The sequence below is a fragment of the Solanum dulcamara genome, chromosome 1 (genome assembly GCF_947179165.1).
Source record: "Solanum dulcamara chromosome 1, daSolDulc1.2, whole genome shotgun sequence".
Taxonomy (NCBI): Eukaryota; Viridiplantae; Streptophyta; class Magnoliopsida; order Solanales; family Solanaceae; genus Solanum; species Solanum dulcamara.
The window spans coordinates 28,250,018-28,269,878 of NC_077237.1; the positions used below are offsets into that span (position 1 = coordinate 28,250,018).

Here is a 19,861-nt window from a genome sequence, read left to right on the forward strand (position 1 = left end):
AGTAGAATTTAAGCTGACGGACTCCCAAAACATGTACCTGTACCTGCGGGCATGAAATGCAGCCCCCGAAGAAAGTAGATCAGTACGACATATGTACTGAGTATGTAAAACATAACATAATGCAACTGGAAGCATATCTGAAGTAGAGAAGCAGGGGCTAAAATATCAAAATTAGGAACCTGTACCTGTACTCTGTGAATCATAAAAGCATGCATGCTCAAATTATACAATATAGCCGGCCCTTTCAGGGATCCGGTGAATCACATCTGTAGGACCATCATAGGTCCGGTGCCATCACCACCTTATTACAACACATCATCATATTTATATACATACGTACCCGGCCCTCTAGTGAGGGGCTCGATGGATAATGCAGTAAATTGTACATGATAACGTACCCAGCCCGAGACTCGGTAAAAGAAGGGTTATAGTATACAGAGTAGAGTAGTGAGTAACTATATGCAATTTAAATCATTATCAGAGACTTGACAAAATAAGAAAGTTAAGCTTTTGTTTGAGGACCCGAGTAACGGTGTAGTCATCTCGAGTGTCCTCTAAATGCCATTATGGGCTGTCTCAATTGTAATCTCGGGGACCCTAGACATGTATTAACATAGGGCTAAATCGTTTATAGAATCAGAAACACTTGTTACCTTATAGTCTTTAGGACGTTGAGCCTGTACATTTGTTACCTCTTTAACGTATAAAAGTTTCCAGGGAAATAGTTCAACTACTGTAGGAGTTCAATATTCATAAGTAAATAAGAGATTTTTAAGAATGGAGTTACCCCGGAGCTCAGATCATATTCAACTTACAACTAATACAAAGACATGCCCAAAAGGAGAAAGAGAATAAGCTCTATGTAGTCTATACTTTCCTTTAGATGATCTTCATATACATATTTCATACCCGACCCATCCTAGGGCTCGGTGAACAACTATGGCATCATAATCTCAATTTCATACCAAGTACATATCAAGATAAAGGAAAGATAGTTTTTCCATACACTACTCTCTAGCACGTAGAAGCCTTAACAGGCAATGCTCAATTCTTGTAGGGGTGTCAACACCTAACTGTAGTTAGGGATTATAAGGCATACCTGGAGTTTTGGGAATGGAATTATCCCTACATTCCACATACAATTCACTTAAGGCTAATACTTGCCAAAAGAAAAGAAAGATAGTTGCACGTACTTATACCAAAACATGCCAAGAGAAAGCTTTACATACCTCGTATGAGTTCCTCTTCGTCACGTTCGCCTCGTCGTCCTTTGAACCTATTCAACATGGAAGTAATACTAATATCAACCACTCTTGACTTTCCATCACCTTCAGTTTTACCTTAGTATTCATGGAATCTATTTCCTTGTTCGCTTCCTCGACTAATTCTTTAATTAGTTAAGGCGTTAACGAAAATTGGGCAGCACCTCCCCTATAACGTGCCCTATCCAAATTTCCAATCATACCCCTAATAACTACAGCCAACCAACAACAATAACCTTCAACATATATACAAGCAATTCACACCAACATTACATAATACAAACTCCAAATGACTTGCTCAAAAATACGATATCCAAAATAGGGTGTCTAGCCTTTATTTTGTAACACCTTTAATTAAAAGAAATGAGGGGTCATGTGGTTGACACCAGAAGAACCTTAACCCTCTTTATAACATATTTAGTCCCTGAAAAAACACACCACACCCCTTCAGCAACAACTCACAAGAACAACACTTTACTTTGACGATAACTCAACTATAACGACTACAATTTGGGTTGTCTCCAATGCCAAGCATTCCTATACCATTTTCACGTTTACAGACACACACAAGGTGTATAATACTCTCCATAACAACACCATAAAGTTCAATTTGAAAGAATAAACCTTACCTTACCCAAATTTGGCCAAAATTGTCAAATCGCAACTCGGAACTTCTTCAAACGCGTTGAAATTGAGCGGGTTGTTTGTGTTACTTCTACACTGCCCCAAATTGGAATTTTATTCCATTAAACACTATTATGTATCCATGGTATACCCTGAATAATTAATTCACAAAACGAAATCGGGCCTTACCTCTTTCTTGGAGCAAACCCGTATCTGCCTCCCTTGCCCCTCTACGTTTTTCTCTTCTCCTTTCTTCCAAGTTTCCAATTGTAAAGCTGAATTTTTGGTTCTGTAAACATCATAAAATACATATATACATATCCATGTGCTTAGGGAACACCGTAGATAATTAATTCACGGAGGAAAAGTGAAGAACTCACCTTTAATTCTTCTAAACCATGGCTGCCTTGTTGTTTTGTTCTTCACGTTTTTGTTCCTCTCTTTGGCTGAAGTTTTGGGGAAAAAATGAAGTCCTTAGTCACAATACATGTAGATATATGTTGACTTAGGGGGTGACACGTTTCATCCCCTAAGGGTGACACATGTTCGGCCCCCATTGGGCAAACACATACATGCTGCCAATAAGGGGCTGCCACATGGCATGGGGTCCACCTCCCCCAAGCAAGTAGGTCACCTACTTGACCCCAAGCATGTGGGTCACCTTCTTGCTTGAGGTTCTGCCACATGTCGCCTTTCTAGGCTGCCATGTGTCGTCTTATCCTCTTCCTCGTGGGTTCGTAATCTCGTCTTATTTTAAGAGCCTATGTAATCCGTGCTACGCAAGCTTGGTATATCCTCAAGTATCTTAGGTATGTAATACTTCTAAGTTAGTAGCTTACATAGGTAATTCGAGTCCTACAACTCATTTCTTGGCCTCCAACTCTTTCTGAATTCTCATGACTCTATTTCCAACCCTCTCTCTCCCGAGGTATCGTATTCTTCTTTCTTTAGTGTTGGCTGATGTGTGTGGATAGTAGGGGTTTCCTATACATCTTTAAAAAGATTAAAAACACGTTTCAAGGTTCAAAAGTGCGGGGTGTAACATCCTTCCCCCCTTTAGAACATTCGTCCTTGAATGTTAACTCGGCTTATAGGGTTTCATGAGGATTTCGGGGGTTTTGTATAATTATCGTCTCTTAATTCAGTTAGGAGGTTAGATTACCTTTGTATATGGTGAACAAGTGTGGATATTTTCTTTCTACCCCCTTTTTGACTCCTCAGGTCATTCTTTTTCCGATTTTGGTTTTTCCAACGTATCTTGATGGAAGGCACGTCTTTAGTCTACAATCTTCCAGGGTGCCGATCTAAGATGGCGATAGGTTGTTTCTCATAGGATTCCATCTCCTAGACATTATCTATGGACATACTCCGGGTGGCTCACCAGTACCTTTGCGAAACGTCTTTATCTGATAGACGGGACGTATAGATTTCCAATCCGATGGTAAGCTCAACTTACCGGCAACTTTGCCCACCTCATGAGCAGCTTGACAAGATTCAATGTATTTTGGATTAAATTTCCTTTTCTGGGTGACTCCGTTATGAACATCCAATTATCAATTTGAACTCTGAATATCGATGTCGATTATTTGTATATCATTCCTGCCGACTCTGGGCTATTAGTCAATAGTTTACTTAATCTTATTTGGCCTACCAGCTCAGTCTTTTCCCCAACAGGGGGACTTATACACTCCGCCTTATAACATTTTGTAGGGAGTCATCTAGATACTAGAAGGGTAGCCCTTCTCGTAGGCAAACTCAATAAGTGGTGGACAATCATCTCAGTTACTCTTAAATCCAACCATATAAGCCCGCAATATATAACTTCTAACGTCTGATAGTATACTTAGTCTGTTCAACAGTTTGAGGGAAAAAATGGGGTACTAAAATCTACTTGTGTTCTCGATCTCTTCTTGGACTAATGTCCAAACGTTAATCATAATTGAAGTCCTTCTATCTAAGATATTAGTTGGGAAAACCTCATGGAACCTTACTATCTCCATGTTCTATAACTCCACCTAATTTCAACAGCATAGGTGCTCTTGATTGGAAGCAAATGGGCTGATTAATTAGCCTATTCACAATAACCCATATAGCACCCTACTCTTACAGAGTATAAAATAGGTTCATAATGACATTGATAATTTGGGGCTCCTTAACCTCGTATAGTTCTTTTTGACTTTCTTCCAAACTTTAACTAGCACTCTACCTTTTGAGTTCCCATTTTTTCCAATCCTTAGGGTTGGCTACTGAATAATGCTACAGTCCCCTCATATAATGGCTCTCATAGTCATTCTGTGCTTTGTCTAACATGATCTGGTATAATTCCAAAGGAATTTTGGCATATAAACTCGTCATCTTGTAGTAACCAGCTAGTTCTGCCAGTTTTACTTAAACTCTTTTCACAATTTCAGTTACCCCGACTTGTAATCCTTTAGACCTATTATATTGTGTCATTCTTTACCTTTACAAGATTATGAGAGGGTACAAGAAGTATCCTAGCGTTACCTCGCTAGTTCTCATGTTTTACCCTGCCTTTTTCTCACTTATCCTACACTCGATGTCGGGGTAGATCTTTGGTCCACTCGTGGCCATGTTTTACTTCACCCGTAGTACTAATTCCATCTCAGTAGTTTGTCTTAACCTATATTTGCATCTCTCGATAGTTAATTGCAACTTGGTCTCCCTCACCCGGGAAAATAGCTGTGGGGACTCTGTAAGGTCCTACCACTCTTTTACTTTACAATTTTACACCTTCTCGGTGGAGTAGGTAGCCTTTGATCAAAGGACCAGGGACTAATATCATTAATTCACAGGTAACATTCCCTCTAGAGTCCTCTGGTACTGGAGTGTGAAGTGAGTCTTGTAGCCCAGGTCATATTGTGGCATCTTCGACCTCACGTATTACTTCATGTCTTCCATAAATGACATTAATAGGTACCATGTTGAGGAACTGTGGCATTTGAGTGTGTCGTCATTTAGCAGTTAGCTAATCCTTCTTGTCTTGCTTAAAACCTTTTTACAATACCCTCAACGTAACGTATAGAACTCTAGGAACATAATCTCATGTCGTTTCTCCGCCGCTAGTTCCAATTCTTTCATCTCACGCGATCATACCAGCACTAACGCATTAAGTTCCATCAGAATTTCAAAGTTAAGTGTGCTGGGCGAGAGTAATACTAGGATGGGTGACCTCCCTAGGAAGTCTTCGTGTCGCATTTCATTGCAATCCTTGCAATAATATGTGGGGCACTCAACTTAGCCCAAGATTTACCTTAGCGTCGTCTCACTCGTCCCACTTGGTCACACTTCTTCCCTTTCCCCTATTCATTCTGTGTTCTTCTCATCTTTTATCACAGGAAGCCTTCTATTCTTTTATCCTTGGTTATATATCTGTCCCAGCATCATTTGCGACCAACTCTATAGCCAACATTTTGGCTTTTGGTCTAGCATGCTGTCATTATCCTTCGTAGTGTCTCTTGAGTTATTTGATATCCTTTCATGGTTACACTCTTTTGTTTTTGCACACAGTCGCCTTCTACTGTTATGTTGTTCCGAGTCTCGTCACAAACTTCTTAACACTGCCTTATGTAGCATTCTGGCTTCCATTCAATTATTGGTAGCTTCCAAACTTTTCTAACTTGGTTCAGTAAGATATCTTATTGAAGTTTAGACGTCTATCTCAAATATATTGCCATATCAATTGCCTCCTCCTACTTTTGCCATTTTCTCATTAACTTCCCCCCCTTTAGAGGGTACTCGTACTTTCATCTGCTTATACCTTGCTCTATGTCTCTTTATCCAGTTTCAATTTCGCCCAGTCTCTTCCTCCAATCTACTTGGTACTGTATTATGTCTCCATCTATCTGTATATTTTATAATCTGACTATCCGCGTACGGAATCTTGGCTAAATCATGAAACGACGAGAACCTTTCCATATTTAATGTGATGTCTTGTCTACTAATTGGTATTTGAATAATGTGACCTAAGGAACAACTCATCCAAGGCCACCTTCTACTTTTCCTTTTCCCAAAATTACTTCGTACCTGTAGTCGTTCCAACTCCAATTAGGCAGTGCTAGTATTCCGATGATAACTATTTAAGGTTTTCTTGAAGTAGTAGCTTTATCCCAACCTATATCCTTTGCTTCTTGGGGCGAATAGAAGTTGCGCCATTTGTTCCTTAAGTTTTCCATCCTCGTCCCTTAAGGGTTCCACTATTTCCGGGGCGACGTTGTGTACACATCATTTTTTTGTATCTTAAGCCCCATGCTCTTACTGTGTTCTCAACGAAGGCCTTTAACTTAGTCAACGCGTACTAAGTGTATCTTACTAGTGGTTCCACTTTATCCCTGCATACTCGTATCACACTGTTCAATTCATACTTATATATCCCCCTTTTAATTCGTATTTGTGTTCAGTTCCTAACATCTCTTTGAGGTGCTTCTGTTAGAAGTTTTTTTCCCAATTAGTCGGTGGAGAACTATAAACTATTATCGCAAACCATTTTTCAATCATTGTTGGAAGAAACTAGAACCTCTTAAACATCACAGTACTTCCCTTTTAATACTTGCCCGACCTGGTCTCCTTCCAAGTTCATCCTCAAGTTATGAACAACTCGTCTAATTTACGATAGGAATTGAGGGCTTGGGACTTTCAAAAAGAGTGAAGCTCAATTACTAGACACCTTAACCTTCAACCTGAGCTTCTCTTTTTTTTTCCTACAACACAATTATGGTTGGAAATACTGCGGTCTGAACTGTACTGCTTAGACAGACTTTTGTTAGAGGGTGTCCCTTATCAACGACATGAAGAGTATCTCTTACAGCTTTAATTTAGCATCCTATAGTTACCCGGTATCAATTTCCAAGATATGTTATAAACTATGTTTTATTCCCTTCCTCTTGTATTGGAAAAATTTCGGCAGAGTTTCCTCTACACTTCTTACTATCCCAAAACCTGCACGTAGAAAATACCAATAATACCTTACAGGGCCAACAATACATATCATATCACAGCCACACAGGACTTTCAATGTCATCTCATATCGCAGCCACACAGGGCTTTCAACGTCAATAATAATATAAAAATACTGGACTTACCTCATATGTCCAACTTCAAACTGCATCTATTGCACTTCCTGTCTACTTTCCTTTCAGGTTTCAACTTAACATTTCAATAGTACTTCAATACCTTACCCGACGGATATCTTCCATGTCTTTACTTTACTTACCTTCATGCTTCATAACTTTTCATGTACTCAATTACTTCCTTCTGTTCGTGTCGTCCTTCTGTTAAGATCCAAGGTTAGTATAAGGAATTTTCTTATGACTCGAATCTAAAGCACAATCTCAGATGTGAAAGAAAGGTAACACCCTAAATGTTCTGTAGCTTCCTATTTATGGATGTGGCGCACAACACATCGATAATCAAGACTCTACTAGATACGATCTACAGAAAATCTAAGGATTAACTGCTATGATATAACTTCTGTCACGACCCAACCCCGTAAGCCATGACTGGGGTCCGACATGGACCCCACGTATACCTAGCTATCAACTGTGGTCAAATTGAACTGTAAGTAAAATAATATCATGTAACAGAGCACCATCGGGTGATAATATTTTCATAAACCTGTAGCCCTTTTAATTTATATCATAACATGACAGGGCACGTAAGCCGATAAGGCTACCATAACATAATAACATATATCATATATCATGTAGACCTAGCTGAATCAAACTGACATACACAACCCACATATACATGTCTGTAGACCTCTAAAAATATGAACGACAACATATGGCCCCCGCCGTACCCCTGAATAGACAAAACAATTTTACACATCTGTGGCCAGTGCCAAAAACTAGGCTCCGATACAACGGAGCCTCTTCCAGTTGAGCTGAGTGAAATCCTAAGCTGACGGAGTCCCAAAACCTGTACCTATACTTACGTGCAAGAAACGTAGCCCCCCGAAGAAAGGGGGTCAGTACGACATATGTACTGAGTATGTAAAACATAACATAATGCAACAGGAAGCATATCTGAAGTAGAGAAGTAGGGGCTAAAATATCAAAATTGGAAACCTGTACCTATACTCTGTGAATCATAAAAGCATGCATGCTCAAATTGTATAATATAGTCGGCCCTTTCAGGGATCCGGTGAATCATATCTGTAGGACCATCATAGGCCTGGCGCCATCACCACCTTATTACAACACATCATCATATATATATACATACGTACCCGACCCTTTAGTAAGGGGCTCAATGGACAATGCAGTGAATTGTGCACGATAACGTACCCAGCCTGAGACTCGGTGAAAGAAGGGTTACAGTATACATGAGTAGAGTAGTGAGTAACTATATGAAATTTAAATCATTATCAGAGACTCAACAAAATAAGAAAGTTAAGCTTTTATTTGAGGACCCGAGTAACGGTGTAGTCATCTCGAGTGTCCTCTAAATGCCATTATGGGCTGTCTCAATTGTAATCTTGGGGACCCTAGACATGTATTAACATAGAGCCAAATCGTTTATAGAATCAGAAACACTTGTTACCTTATAGTCTTTAGGACGTAGAGCCTATACATTTGTTACCTCTTTAACGTATAAAAGTTTCCAGGGAAATAGTTCAACTACTGTAGGAGTTCAATATTCATAAGTAAATAAGAGATTTTTAAGAATGGAGTTACCCCGGAGCTCAGATCATATTCAACTTACAACTAATACAAAGACATGCCCAAAAGGAGAAAGAGAATAAGCTCTATGTAGTCTATACTTTCCTTTAGATGATCTTCATATACATATTTCATACCCGACCCATCCTAGGGCTCGGTGAACAACTATGGCATCATAATCTCAATTTCATACCAAGTACATATCAAGATAAAGGAAAGATAGTTTTTCCATACACTACTCTCTAGCACGTAGAAGCCTTAACAGGCAATGCTCAATTCTTGTAGGGGTGTCAACACCTAACTGTAGTTAGGGATTATAAGGCGTACCTGGAGTTTTGGGAATGGAATTATCCCTACATTCCACATACAATTCACTTAAGGCTAATACTTGCCAAAAGAAAAGAAAGATAGTTGCACGTACTTATACCAAAACATGCCAAGAGAAAGCTTTACATACCTCGTATGAGTTCCTCTTCGTCACGTTCGCCTCGTCGTCCTTTGAACCTATTCAACATGGAAGTAATACTAATATCAACCACTCTTGACTTTCCATCACCTTCAGTTTCACCTTAGTATTCATGGAATCTATTTCCTTGTTTGCTTCCTCGACTAATTCTTTAATTAGTTAAGGCGTTAACGAAAATTGGCCAGCACCTCCCCTATAACGTGCCCTATCCAAATTTCCAATCACACCCCTAATAACTACAGCCAACCAAAAACAATAACCTGCAACAGATATACAAGCAATTCACACCAACATTACACAATACAAACTCCAAACGACTTGCTCAAAAATACGATATCCAAAATAGGGTGTCTAGCCTTTATTTTATAACACCTTTAATTAAACGAAACGAGGGGTCATGTGGTTGACACCAGAAGAACCTTAACACTATTTATAACATATTTATTCCCTGAAAAAACACACCACACCCCTGCAGCAACAACTCACAAGAACAACACTTTACTTTGACGACAACTCAACTATAACGACTACAATTTGGGTTGTCTCCAACGCCAAGCATTCCTATACCATTTTCACTTTTCCATCAACACAAAAGGTGTATAATACTCTCCATAACAACACCATAAAGTTCAATTTGAAAGTAGAAACCTTACCTTACCCGAATTTGGCCAAAATTGTCAAATCGCAACTCGAAACTTCTTCAAACGCGCTGAAATTGAGCGGGCTGTTTGTGTTACTTCTCCACTGCCCCAAATTGGAATTTTATTCCATTAAAAACTATTATGTAGCCATGGTATACCCTGAATAATTAATTCACAAAATGAAATCGATTCTTACCTCTTTCTTGGAGCAAACCAGTAGCTCCCTCCCTTGCCCCTCTACGTTTTTCTCTTCTCCTTTCTTCCAAGTTTCCAATTGTAAAGCTGAAGTTTTGGTTCCATAAAAATCATAAAATACATATATACATATCCACATGCTTAGGAAATACCATAGATAATTAATTCACGGAGGAAAAGTGAAGAACTCACCTTTAATTCTTCTAAACCATGGCTGCCTTGTTATTTTGTTCTTCATGTTTTTGTTCCTCTCTTTGTCTGAAGTTTTGGACAAAAAATGAAGTCCTTAGTCACAATACATGTATATATATGTTGACTTAGGGGGTGACACATGTCATCCCCTAAGGGTGACACGTGTTCGACCCTTATTGGGCCAACACATACATGCTGCCAATAAGGGGCTGCCACATGGCATGGGGTCCACCTCCCCCAAGAAGGTGGGTCACCTACTTTACCCCAAGAAGGTGGGTCACCTTCTTGCTTGAGTTGATTCCACGTGTTGCTTTTCTAGGCTGCCACATGTCATCTTATCCTCTTCCTCTTGGGTTCGTAATCTTGTCTTATTTTAAGAGCCTATGTAATCCGTGCTATGCAAGCTTGGTATATCCTTAAGTATTTTAGGTATGTAAGACTTCTAAGTTAGTAGCTTACGTAGGTAATTTAAGTCCTACGACTCATTTCTTGGTCTCCAACTCTTTCTGAATTCTCACGACTCTATTTCCAACCCTCCCTCTCTTGAGGTATCGCATTCTTCTTTCTTTAGAGTTGGATGATATGTGTGGATATTAGGGGTCTCCTATCCATATTTAAAAAGATTAGAAACACGTTTCAACGTTCAAAAGAGTGGGGTGTAATGTATCCCATGTGATCTTGTGGAACTTGATATGACTGATTTTGACATCATTCTTAGTATGGATTGGTTACATGTTGCTTACGCATCTATATGTTGTAGGACTCATATGGTTAAGTTTCACTTTCCTAATGAGCCTATTCTTGAATGGAAGGGTAATGATTCAAAGGTTAAGGGTCGATTCATCTCATGTATTAAGGCCCGAAAAATAATTTCCACTGGGTGCATTTATCACATTGTGCAAGTTAGGGACATCGATTCCAAAACTCCTACTCTTGAGTCGGTACCTACAGTTAATGAGTTCTTCAACGTGTTTCCCGATTTTTTGCTCGGTATTCCTCCCAAAAGGAAAATTGACTTTGGCATATATCTCCTTCCCGATACCCAATATATTTTTATTCCTCCTTACCGTATGGCTCTGGCGGAACTTGAGGACTTGAAGAAATAATTGAAGGATTTGTTGGAAAAGGGTTTTATAAGACCGAGTATTTCACCATGGGGTTCTCCCGTGTTATTTTTTTGGAAGAAGGATGGGTCACTCCGAATATGTATAGACTACCAGCAATTGTGTCACCATAAAGAACAAATATCCAATTCCAAGGATAGATAACTTGTTTGATCAATTACAAGGAGCAGACTACTTCTTTAAGATTGACCTCCGTTCCAGTTATCATCAATTGAGGTTAAGGGAGTGTGATATTCCCAAAATAGCTTTTCGTACAAGGTATGGTCATTTTGAATTTGTAGTAATGTCATTTGGTTTAATAAATTCTCCCGCTATATTCATGGATTTAATGAATTATATTTTTAAACCATATTTGAAAATATTTGTAGTGGTGTTCATTGATGATATCTTGATTTATTCTCAAAATGAGGAAGATCATATGGGTCACTTGAGGATTGTGTTGCAAACATTGAGAGAAAAGCAATTATTCATTAAATTTAGTAAGTGAAATTTTGGCTAAGGGAGGTTGTATTTCTTGGCCATGTGGTATCTGGTGATGGGATTAAAGTAGATCCTAAGAAGACAAAGGCAGTTAAGAATTGGCCAAGACCATTATCTCCTACGAATATTAAAAGCTTTTTGGGCTTTGCCTTCAACTAAGTTGACACAAAAGAACGCAAAATTCCAATGGTTAGAAGAATGTGAGAAAAGATTCCAAATATTAAAGGATCATCTTACATCGACTCCTATTTTAACATTGCTCAAAGGTTCGGATGGGTTTGTTATTTATTGTGATGCTTCGCATGTTGACTTGGGTTGTGCCTTGATGCAACACGGTAAGTTCATAGTCTATGCCTCTAGACAACTTAAGGTGCATGAAAAGAACTATCCAACCCATGATCTTGAACTTGCGGTGGTCGTGTTTGCATTGAAAATTTGGCGCCATTATCTTTATGGGGTGCATGTTGATGTGTTTACCGACCATAAAAGCTTACAATATGTGTTTAGTCAAAGAGACTTAAATCTTAGGCAAAGGAGGTGGATTGAACTCCTAAAAGACTATGATATGAGCATATTTTACCATCCAGGTAAGGCAAATTTCGTAGCCAATGCTCTTAGTCGGTTGTCTATGGGTAGTGTTGCACATGTTGAGGAAGGTAAAAGGGAATTGGTCAAAGAGGTACAAATATTGGCACGTTTAGGTGTGCATTTGGTTGATTCTAATAGTGCAGGCGTTCTTATACACAATGGTTTGGACTCATCTCTTGCGGCAAACGTTAAGGCCAACCAAGACCATGATTCAATTTTGGTCGAATTGAAGAAGTCGATTGCTGAAAAATCCATTGAGGCTTTCTCCCTAGGAGAAGATAGGGTACTGCGTTACCAAGGTCATTTGTGTGTTCCAAATATTGATGGATTAAGAGAGTTTATATTGAATGAGGCTCATAGTTCTCGGTATTCAATTCATCAGGATCCACTAAGATGTATTGTGACTTGAGGGAAGTGTATTGGTGGGATGGCATGAAGAAGAACATAGTAGAGTTCGTGGCTAAGTGTCATAATTGTCAACAAGTGAAAGTTGAGCATCAAAGGTCGGGAGGTCTAGCTCAAGAAATTGAAATTCCTACATGTAAGTGGAAAGATGTGAATATGTACTTTATCATGGGTTTGCCTCATACTAGAAGATAACATGATTCTATTTGGGTCATCGTGGATCGAATGACCAAATTGGCACATTCGCTACCGGTCAAGACTTTTTATGGTGCCAAAGACTATGCTAAGTTGTATATTTGTGAACTTGTGGAACTTCATGGTGTTCCTTTGTCAATTATATCAGATAGAGGTACTCAATTTAGTTCACATTTTTGGAAGTTATTTCAGAAAGGTCTTGGTACTAGAGTCAAGCTAAGTACCGCTTTCCATCCTCAAACCGATGGACAAGTCGAAAGAATAATTCAAACCTTGGAAGATATGTTAAGGGCATGTGTGATTGATCTTAGAGGAAGTTGGGATGACCATTTTTCAGTGATTGAGTTCGCCTACAATAATAGTTATCACTCTAGCATTCAAATGACTCTTTTTGAAGCCTTATACAAGAGAAGATATAGGTCTTCGGTGGGGTAGTTTGAAGTAGGTGAGATGGTATTTATTGGTACATATTTGGTAGTTGATGCAATGGATAAAGTAAGGCTCATAAGACAGAGATTGAAAACGGCTCAGAATTGTCAAAAGTCCTATTTGGACACTAGAAGGAGAGAGCTTGAATTTGATGTGGATGATATGGTGTATTTGAAGATTTCACCTATGAAAGGGGTAATGCGGTTTGCTAAGAAAGGGAAGTTGAGCCCTAGATATATAGTACCCTATAGGATATTGAAGCGCATTGGCAAAGTAGCGTATGAGTTAGACTTGCCGCTTGAGTTGGCTTTGGTTCATCCGATATTTCATAGGTCAATGTTAAGGAAGTTTATGGGTGATCCAAATTCTATTGTGCCAATGGATAATGTAAGTATTGAAAAAGATTTGACCTATGAGGAGGTTCTGATTGAGATTTTAGACCGCCAAGTGAAGAGGTTAAGAAATAAAGACATTGCATCCGTCAAAGTGTTATGGAGGAATCAAACAGTAGAGAGTGTTAGGTAGGAAGTGGAATCAGACATGATGAAGCATTATTTGTATCTCTTTCCTTCCACTCAAGCCTAAAGGTACTAAGTTTCTCATGATCAAATCGATTAAACTCCTACATTTCAGTTCCTTATGTCATTCATATGCATGCATGATTAATGAAAATAATTTTCTCAAAGACTATGTTTTATGTTAAGTATGAAGTTTACATGTTCTATGCATTTTTTTCGAAGTGTCCTCATGTTCATATTGGGTTGTTGGTTCTTTTTCCATGTCTTTCCCATATTTGTTGAATCTCATTCGAGGACGAATGTTCCAAGGGGGAGATATTGTAACATCCCTCAAAATTCTCATAAGTGTCTTAAGAATGCTTTGAGAATAGGCCGCTCAAGTAATGCATCATCCTTAATCTTTTTGGAAAATCCTAGTTTGAAATATCGATCAGGGAGTCAAAACCCGTGGAAAAATAGTTTTGGTGGATTTTTAGGACCCTTATATTGAAATATAGATTTTTGAAGGAATTGCGCAAAACAGTAAGGTGCGCGACAAGCCTGTATCGCATACTTGCTCGCCTCCGCATCATGGACCTGGTGATGATTTTTCATGGCCGAAATTAGTTTTTAGTAAAGGCATTTTAGACTTTTCCCAAATTATTAGCTAATGAACCTAGACATTTTTAGGACCTAATTCAACTCTATATATTAACCTAAACTTCTAATTCTATTCATTCTTCTACAATTCACCTACTCAAATATTTCTCTCTATATAAAAGACTCTCAAGGACTCCATTATATACTTCAAGTAAATTCACTCAGGTTCTCCATCAAAATTCTCAAGTTCTTCCAAATTATTTGGTATTCTCACTTAAGGTATGTGGGTATTGATTCATGGATCCTTTCATCCATGAAGCCCAATCAATTTCTCAAGTTTTCTATCAAATTAAAGTATGGTATTTTATGGGTTTTATGATCTATACTCCTATTTCATGAACTTTGATTCAAATTATGATCATGGGTCTATTTTGATATAAATTGAGGGTTATTCCATTAAATTGAAGAGTTTTTTCATGAATACTCCTATTTTGATTTCTAGGTTTCATGATGAAGATTATGAGTATTTTCAATTATACTTCCTAATGATATTATCTATATGAATTATGTATGGGATGATATAAATTTTATGATCATGTATGCTTTCAAGTCAAGTACATGATTTTCAAATCAATTGATCATGCATTCATACCTTACCTAAATTTTAAGTATAATCTATGATCATGAATTTCCAAGCATGAATTATGATTATGTATTTCAATTATGATCATGGACTATAAGTATATTTCGAAGGATGATTTTTATGCATGTTATAAAGTAAGGTGCCTTAAAGCCCTATGTGGGGACCTAAGGCTTAAAAGGTGACTTAGGTTCCTATGTGGTGACCTGAGGCCTAACGATATGAATTATGCAAATATGATTGTAATGATGAAAGGACAGTTCTCACATTACAAATATGTTATGAAAATGAGCTACTCTATGATTTCAAACCTATGATAATGACTATGATATATGAAATTATGATTTCTATGCTATGCATGTATTCCGTGGGATTTGACTTAGCACCAAGTGGACTTGAGATGGGGGCCCTACCAAAAGCCTCAGTTGCAGCCTCATATCCCATAAACTATGTGCCACCGTAGGTTGCTATTGGATCCACATATAGCGTATGTATGACTCACCTAACATGGTAGAGTGTACCTTGGCAAGTAGATTTCTCTTTTTCTTTATTGTATGGGGAGATAACAGAATCCCATGTTATAGCTCGCATGGTCTTATTATCGGTTATGGTTCCTATCCCATATATGTATGATCTCTTATGTATGCTATAATTTTAAATTATACTTTTTAAATGCTTTGGTCAATATAATTTTCCTCATGGCTTTAATTATCTCATCTTACCATGTGATTTACTTGACCATTGCATTCTATGATTTACATTGCATGTCATGCCCTCAAACTTAGTACATTCTAACATACTTATGCATACTTTTTGCCTATATTGTCTCATAATGTAGGAGTTGAGGTTGAAGATCATACTCATTTACGTGGCTAGTGGGCTTTCTATCCGGAGGTGTTGTGGTGAGTCCTCATTTATCGAGGACTAGTCATTGAATTGGTTATTGTTTCAAGGAATTTTGTTATATTTCGTATTAAGGGTTATCTAGGGACATGTCTTAGCCCCCACCCATACTCTTGTGTAGAGGTATTCAGTTGGACAAAGTTTCAAGTCTATGTTGTCATGTGACATTTCTTCATTTACTATTCATGGTTTAGACTCTCTTATAATGTTTCTGCTTTTACTTTACCCTATGTATGCTTATGATATGTACAAGAGGCTTGGTTGAAGCCCTTCGGGGTTTCGATCATCGTGTTATGACTAGGCCCTAGGTCGGGTCGTGACACTCTGATCACCATATTTAATCAAATTTGGCTCAATTGAAAAAGGCAAGGAGAAAATCTCATATGATTTTCATCAAAAATAACTTTTTAAAGATTTTAGCATTTAGTATGAACGTCCTTCCTAGCTAATTAGGGACTATTGCATATGGATAGATAAATAAGATCACATGCCAACAAGAAAGTTTTATATTAATATTTTTCTAACCCTAATCCTTTATATTACACTTATAGTAAATTTATTAGCAATATTCATAAAGTAAATCAAAAAAGGAACATTACCGAGTTAAATAATCTTTACTCTATATTGAAAAAATAAATTTTGTTGTTGCATTTCTTCAGGAATGGAATTAATTTTATTTGATGTCTCAACCAAACAGATGCTGAAATAATGAGGTCAGTGGTTTATATACAATCTCTATGTATCTGATACATAGTTAGTTATGTATTCAATGTATCAAATACATTACTAGTCATGTATCGGGTACACAACTATAATGTATCTACAATATAAATGGCATAGATACATTAAAAGATGTCATGTGTTAATTGTTGTGTATCATATTTCATAACTAAAAATTTTTTTACCTATTTGATACATTGTGCAGCACATCAATGTCATCTTCTACTGACTTCGGAAAAAATTGAACATCAATTTGATAATCAGTATAAATACACAACAACAAATGATATCTGTAAAACCTACATAAACATGGAAAACACAAGGTATTATTTCAATTTTGTTGATGTTAATCTTAGTACGAAGGAATATATGGCACATGGAGCTGTTGTATCTTGTCATGAGAGGTTAGTGACTAACATCATCAAAGGATATTTCATTCCTGCTGGTTTGCTTTGTCATTTAATAGATGATGTATACATTCCAATAAACTGTGAGGGAGACTTTCCTTGGATGTTCGTTGTCATTATTTTAAAAAAAAGGTTGATACGTGTGTATGATTAAACGTCGAACTCAAAAAACAGAGATCCCTCCATCAAGATACAAAAGTTGATTGTAATGTTCCCTACATACATTCAAAACAATAAATCTTATGAACAAATCGATCGCACTGATTGGTCAATACTTGAAGCTTACAAGGACATGTCAACAGGCAGTTTGCTTGGACCTCAACATCTTTTTCATGTTGAATATGCTCAATGCATTGCTCAACAAGGAAGTGAAGCCCGTAAGTATTTATCTTTTTTTTCATTATATTTTTATTTTCTTTTTAATGTAATATACATTATTATGCAGGTATTGCGGTATTTTTATAACTGCTTTTGCTGAATATTTTAGCGATAGAATTCAAATCACATCTACTAGACTTCAAATCGATTACCTTCGTGATAGATGCGCATCACTCTTATGGAAATATGGTATTGAAAAGGAAAATGAAGGATATGTTAGTGAAAATGATGATCCACCAAGGCCTAAGGGTGATTTAATACCCCCTACCCCTGCCCCCCACTCATGAAATTTGGCTGATGTAGAGTAGTTGTATATCTACAAGTCAAATTTTATTGTGTATCTACTAGACATCCTTAGAGTAATTGTGTATCTATTATATAATCTTTTAGAGAATTACTTTTGAAACTTTGTATGAATCTCTACTATTTATAAATTTGATTATGTTATGTTAATTACTACATTTTGTTGAATTTAAGTTATTTTCATTGTGACTTTTTTATTTACATATGAATTTTTGAACATGTGATATATAACAACATGTTTTGAATCAAATGCATTTCAATGATACACATTGTTACATATCAGTTTTCAAATACACTTAAATGTATATTTTTTATTTAATTTGTTCATTACCAATTAAGTATATGATGCATTAGCAATCAAAGGCATTTACATAATCTATAAGATACAAAAATTATTACTATGTATTTGATAGTTTAATTGTTAGACAATGATTATAATGTATTAGATACAAATCTAAATTATTTTTAGCCAACTATATATCATTTATCAGTTATACTAATTCAGTCTTTAATCATTACCAAATAGATGTAAAAATTACAACACAGATCCTTAAATCAACTAATATTAAAATAAAATTATTACTTCTCTTTGGAAAAGAAATTACAAGATCGTCTGTTGTGACCTTCATGTCTACAACGTCCACAACAATTTATGCTCATAGTTAGCTTCTCACTTGAGTTTTTTTTCTTCTTTTTTCTTTATCTTACAGGCATCCTTTTGAATTTTGATGGCAAGACCACGTCCTCTAAAATTTCCTTTGAAAAGAACAATCTTTCTTATCTGACATTGGAACCATTGAAACTTCATATATATTTGCTAATGCTTCTGACTTATAGAAATCAGAGTAGTATGAATACATATTTGTAATATTCTTGCTCATCAAAACAACAATTATGTGTGGACACGATAACTCATCAAGTTGAAATCTCCTACAATTGCATATTTTCCTTTTAAAATAAATAATGAATTTTTTTCGAATTCATAAACGGGATAAAGATATTCGGATGAAGCAACAACCTACCAATATTAAGACACTGAGTATTACATCCCTCAAAAGATTTAATTTCATGTATCAAGCACAAACCATCAAATACTTAAGTGATACATTTCTATACTTCACATCAGATATAAATATTATATTACCCAATATTTAACAAAGAAAAAAAATAAAAAATATAAATACAATTATGTATAATATTTCTTAAAATAATTATTATCTAATACATACCTTCATTCTCAAACATTTTGATGTGTTTACAATTAGGATATCTTCAAATTTTTTAACCAATGTATACTTTGTATATGAAGCTATTTTCCTATTTTTACAATTTCAAACACCAAATTCTGTCTCACCTAGAGGCATTCATCACAATCCAAAATTTACAACTATTCATGCTCCTATTAGCAGACCAAACACTAGGCTCCACAACCTTAGATCCCATCAATGATTAACACAATTGTTTGGAATGCTAGAGGTATCAATACCAAAGGAGTCATAGACAGACTAAAGTCACTCAAACATATCCATCAAACGTCCATCATTTCCATCCTAGAACCTTTTTCCAACAATGCTCATCTCCAAACCTTTAGAATCAACCTTGGTATGGATAAGTCCGTTTGCAATCCTAATGGCAAGATTTGGATCTTCTGGACTCAAGATGTTGATTGTAAAGTTATTGATGTTGACGACCAACAGATCACTTGCGAGATAAAACACGTAGAGCATCAAAATGCATTTCTCACGACTTTTGTTTATGGAAAATGCAAAGATACTCTTAGAAGACCGCTTTGGGATAGGCTCCTGCACCACGCTTCCACTAACCTTCCTTGGTGCACAGTTGGGGACTTCAATGTCATCACCTCCATTACTGAGAAACTAGGTGGAATCCCTTACAACATGCAAAAAAGCTTTGAGTTTATAAGCGTTATTGAAGCATGTGGCCTAACGGATTTGGGGTATCATGGCTCAGACTACACTTGGTGTAATCAACGAGATATGCATAAAAGAATATGGAAGCGACTCGATAGAGCTATGGTGTCCGATAATTGGTTAGCCGCTATGCCTCACACTTCAGTCACCCATCTCCCCTCTACTGGTTCTGACCATAACCCTTTACTAATAGAGATGAATGCT

At 36.9% G+C, this 19,861-nt stretch overlaps 1 pseudogene; it reads left to right on the plus strand.

Annotated features, from left to right (window-relative positions):
* Positions 1 to 4,986: 4,986 nt before the first annotated feature.
* Positions 4,987 to 5,105, plus strand: LOC129904395 (5S ribosomal RNA; annotated as a pseudogene).
* Positions 5,106 to 19,861: the final 14,756 nt, after the last annotated feature.